This window comes from Oreochromis niloticus, linkage group LG3 (genome assembly GCF_001858045.2).
Source record: "Oreochromis niloticus isolate F11D_XX linkage group LG3, O_niloticus_UMD_NMBU, whole genome shotgun sequence".
NCBI lineage: Eukaryota > Metazoa > Chordata > Actinopteri > Cichliformes > Cichlidae > Oreochromis > Oreochromis niloticus.
The window spans coordinates 74,057,454-74,063,110 of record NC_031967.2 but is presented as its reverse complement, the minus strand read 5'-3'; positions in this window follow the sequence as shown (position 1 = coordinate 74,063,110).

Genomic DNA, 5,657 nt, shown 5'->3' with positions numbered 1-5,657 from the left:
CTGCTTTTCCTCACAAGGGCGTTGGGAGAGGGCATCTGCATTGGTGTGGAGACGTCCCGCCCGGTGACGAACCTCAAAGTGGTAATTTTGCAACGTCTCCAACCACCGGGCTAGCTGTCCCTCCGGTTCTTTAAAGCTGAGCAGCCAAGTGAGGGACGCATGGTCTGTGCGCAGGAGGAACTTCTTCCCGTAGAGGTAGGGTCTGAAATGGCGGAGACCCAGGATGATGGCCAGCAGCTCTCGACGGGTGACACAATAGTTTCTCTCCGGTCTGCTGAGGGAATGGCTGTAGTAGGAGATGACCCGCTCCCCCTCAGGGCCCTCCTGCGACAGTACAGCCCCCACACCTGTGTTGCTGGCATCGGTGTCCACGACAAAAGGGAGCTGCAGGTCTGGGTAGGCTAGCACCGGTGCCTCAACCAGTGCAGATCGGAGCCGATCAAATGCCACGGCACAGTCCTCACTCCAGTGGAACTCCCGGCCCTTGTGTGTGAGCCAGTGGAGGGGGCTTGCAATGGTAGCAAAGTCCTTGACGAAACGCTGGTAGTATGATGTCAGGCCAAGGAAGCTCCGCAACTCAGCAGTGTTGCCCAGAATGGGCCAGTCCTTCACAGCAGCCACCTTCGCAGGGTCAGTGGAAACCCCTGCTCCACTCACAACGTGACCCAAGAAGGTCGTCTCCTTTCGGAAGAGGTGGCACTTTTTGGGGTGGAGGCGAAGGCCAGCCTGATGGATAGCATGGAAAACAGCAGTCAGGTTAGCCAAGGCTTTCTTGAAGTCTGTCGGGTGGACGAGGAGGTCATCCAGGTAGACCACACAGCGGTCGCGGGGGATGTCAGCCAGAACCCTCTCCATTAGGCGCTCGAATGTGGCTGGGGCATTGCAGAGGTTGAAGGGCATCACCTTAAACTGCCACAGTCCCTGGCCAATGGAGAAAGCAGTCTTTGGGCGGGCTTCTGGCGTCAGCTCCACCTGCCAGTAGCCACTGCGCAAATCGAGGGAACTGAACCACCAGGACCCAGCAATGTCGTCGAGGGCATCGTCAATCCGGGGCAATGGGTAGGAGTCCTTGCGGGTGATGCTGTTGAGTAGACGATAGTCGACACAAAACCGCCAGGTACCATCCTTTTTCCGAACCAGTACAGCCGGTTCGATGATGCCCGCCTCTGCCATTTCCCTGATCTTCTGCTCTGCTGCGGCACGCTTGGCAAGGGGAAGGCGACGAGGCCGGACGAGAACGGGCCGTGCATCTCCAGTGTCAATGTCGTGTTGTACCAGGCTGGTTTGCATGCAGTCCTCATCCTTGGCTGCAAAGATGTCGGCAAACAAGTCAAGTATCTCTCGCAGCTGCCGTTGCTGATCAGCCTGGAGACCCTCACAGCTCCTCTGGTATAGGTCCTCGACAGCTTGCTTGGTCTCTGTAGACAGTTGCGGTACTGCTGGTGAAGGAGAGGCCTCTTCCACCGCCAGCGGCGACAGGTCCTCAGGCTTCCTGACGCTGACTGAAAAAGTGGAGGCAGGCAGCGGGACTTCCTTGGTGGTGTGGAGCTTCACAGCCTCCGTGCCCAGGTACAGGATTGCTCGGGACACGTCCACTGTGGCCTCCCATTTGGCTAGCAGGTCCAGACCAATGATGCATTGGTCCTGGATGCTGGCTAGCCAGAACTGGTGATCCACAGTGCAGTTAGCAACAGTTACCGGGAGGCCAAAGGAGTTTGCAAAGAAAAGCGTCTGGACTTCTTTGAGTTGCTTGAAGACGTTTCACCTCTCATCCGAGAAGCTTCTTCAGTTCTAAGGTCAAATGGCCGAGAGTCCCAGATTTAAACCCAGTGGGAGTATCCCCCCAAGGAGGGACAAAGGACCCCCTGGTGATCCTCTAATCACATGCGCCAAGGTGTGAAAGCGGGTGTGGGACCTAATCAGCCAGGGTTTCGGGTGAGCTCATTGTGAAACCTGGCCCCACCCTATCATGTGATTTCCTGAGGTCAGATGGCCCAGGATGTGAGTGGGCGTTAAGGCGTCTGGGGAGGGAACTCAAAACTGGATTATAGATGGCAGACAGTTGGTGTCGTAAACCACCGCCTCTGTTCAAAGATGGTCGCTCACAGTTGACATAGATGGCCTCTTTCACTCCTCTTTCAAACCATCTGTCCTCTCTGTCCAATATGTGAACATTGGCATCCTCGAAAGAGTGACCTTTATCCTTAAGATGCAGATGCGGTTATCCTAACTGGGCATTCATAAAGTCAACAAAGAGGCACAGAAAAGAAGATCAGACACCAGCGAGGGAGGATAAGAAAGACAGACGCAACAACATTGTCATCCCCTATGTAGCCGGTGTATCAGAGAAACTCAGGAGAGTTTTCTCCAAGCACGACATCCCAGTGTACTTCAGACCCAGCAACACACTCAGACACAAACTGGTTCACCCGAAAGACAAAACTCCAAAACACAGACTGAACAACGTGGTGTATGCTGTACAGTGCAGCGAGGAATGCCCAGACCTCTACATTGGAGAGACCAAACAGCCACTTCACAAGCGCATGGCACAACATAGAAGAGCCACCTCCACAGGACAAGACTCAGCAGTCCACCTGCATCTTAAGGATAAAGGTCACTCTTTCGAGGATGCCAATGTTCACATATTGGACAGAGAGGACAGATGGTTTGAAAGAGGAGTGAAAGAGGCCATCTATGTCCACTGTGAGCGACCATCTTTGAACAGAGGCGGTGGTTTACGACACCAACTGTCTGCCATCTATAATCCAGTTTTGAGTTCCCTCCCCAGACGCCTTAACGCCCACTCACATCCTGGGCCATCTGACCTCAGGAAATCACATGATAGGGTGGGGCCAGGTTTCACAATGAGCTCACCCGAAACCCTGGCTGATTAGGTCCCACACCCGCTTTCACACCTTGGCGCATGTGATTAGAGGATCACCAGGGGGTCCTTTGTCCCTCCTTGGGGGGATACTCCCACTGGGTTTAAATCTGGGACTCTCGGCCATTTGACCTTAGAACTGAAGAAGCTTCTCGGATGAGAGGTGAAACGTCTTCAAGCAACTCAAAGAAGTCCAGACGCTTTTCTTTGCAAACTCCTTTGACTACGATGACCTGGATGACTGAGAACCTTCACAGACATACAGTTACCGGGAGGGATCTTTCCCCCTTAACTTTGGCACACTCCCCCGTGACTGTGGTGATGTGTAGCTGAGTAGGCTGCCAACCCTGCGGTCTTGGGCCGTCAGTACCAGGGAGGACTCCAGCCTGTACCAGGGAAAGCGTGGATCCAGTGTCTATCAGGGCTCTACAGGTGGTGCCGGCAAGGTCACAGTCCAGATACAGTCCCCGTGTCTGGCCGAGCCGGCCAACCCGCAAGTGTGATTCGGAGGACAGAGTGGTGGCAGAAGTCGAGTCTACGGTAGTGCAACGTCTACGGTGTCTGTAGACCATTACGTCTTTTCATTGGCCCGGAGTCTACGGTGAGCGTAGACACTGTAGACTCGGGCCAATAGGAGCGCCGAAACCCACTGTAGACGACCAATCGTCTGGTCGACGGAAGTTGCGTCCCCAAAACAACAACAACACACAGCGAAGAAGCCGGCAAGTCCGCTATTTTTTTGAAATGGAAACTGGCATTTCTTCTATGTTTATGTGAAGTTACAGACTCTGGATTTAGCGGAAATTACACGACGCTGAATAGCGCATTTAAGCCTTTTTCTTTGTGGTAAATGTTAGCCGTGCGCTAGCCGACATCTAATGTATTACGCCCATTTCTAGTCTTTTCAGTGGCTACAACTGATGTTCACGACATTAGCAATTCATTTTTTAAATCCAGATGCCCGTGCACCTCGTCAGCAGGCCTGGTGAGAACTATGGTCTTCACCAAACCTGCACACAGCAGCTGCTCAGCCGAGCCGCTGCCTTCACTCACGCACGGAGGGTATCCACGCGCCTTCAAGTCAACATGATGCTTTCCGTGGCTCGTTACAAACGATCTGAGATATATGAAGTAGTAAGTGTATTTAATATCATACTAGGCAGATTTACCGCACTGCCATTTACTACACATTTACCCGTGTTTGGCTATTGTCAGTACATCTCGCTCGTTGTAAACTTTCTTTAAGTATGTGTAACATTCACAATGATATTGTTGATGGTAACGTGTATGATTCCAGCCTACCTGATAGGCACTTTTGACTTTTTGTAGTTCAGTTCACTGATTGACTACCCTGCAGTGCTGTTTTCCTGTATTCCTGTTTCATCCACTTTAATAAAGTGTCCTGTGTTACAGTAACAGTGAGTTGTGGATTTACTTAATGAATGCCTAAGTTGGGCTTTAATCTGCCTTAGACATGTAGACACAACTATGTAGAAACACATAACAGACCTGAACCAAAGAAGCAATGTGTACAAGCAGGCAAAGACAAGTTTTGGAAGTATTTGTACAACACATGCCTCCACAACAACTTCAGTGTATCCTGGAATTTTTTAGTAAACACTAACAGAGCTATTATCTATATGTTATGTGTGTCAAATTTCCCCAGAATAGTCTTGGTTGACATCAGGTGACTGTGAAAGCCATGGTGTATGATCACGCCTTTTTCATAATCAACTACTCAGTCTATTTGTCACGGGACAAACATAATCTCTCATAGCAAGTTTGTAATGATTTTACAACTCTTTTACCTTTGACAAGTGAACCCTAACATGGCAGCAAAGTGCAACAATGTCTAGGTTTATCAGTTAAATTAAGAGGGGACGGCAGTAAAAACTCCGGACCTGTGACATCATCACGTACGCAGGTGTTCCAATTGTACATATCGCGAGTCCGTGCTCGCGTTCTCGGCGGGTACGTACTCCCGTGCGTTCTCGGCGAGTACGTACTCACCGAGAACGCGAGTACGTACTCGCGTACTTGGGCATTGATAAACGGCCCCTGAATTGGGATACAGCCAACATGTTTTGTCCAAGTTGTGGAAAAAAGTTGGTAGAGCAGTCACCAAACTTCCGTACAGAACAACTTCCGGTTCAAAAGGCTACCGGATCCATCATCCAATCAGTGATGCCTGTTGTTGCAGCATTGGTACCTACCTCTTCCGGTTTGGTTTTTGTTTTTGCGCTTTTCAATTTGTTTTTGCGCTTTTCAATTTGTTGTGCGTTTTGTGATTTGTTTTTGCGCTTTTCAATTTGTTTTTGCGTTAAGTGAATTTGTTTTTGCGTTAAGTGAATTTGTTTTTGCGCTTTTCAATTTGTTTTTGTGTTAAGTGATTTGTTGTTGCCCTTTTCAATTTGTTTTTGCGTTAAGAGATTTGTTTTTGCGTTAAGAGATTTGTTTTTGCGCTTTTCAATTTGTTGTGCGTTTTGTGATTTGTTTTTGCGCTTTTCAATTTGTTTTTGTGTTAAGTGAATTTGTTTTTGCGTTAAGTGAATTTGTTTTTGCGCTTTTCAATTTGTTTTTGCGTTAAGTGATTTGTTGTTGCGCTTTTCAATTTGTTTTTGCGTTAAGAGATTTGTTTTTGCGCTTTTCAATTTGTTTTTGCGCTTTTCAATTTGTTTTTGCGTTAAGTGAATTTGTTTTTGCGCTTTTCAATTTGTTTTTGCGCTTTTCAATTAGTTGTGCGTTTTGTGATTTGTTTTTGTGGTTTGCATTTCAG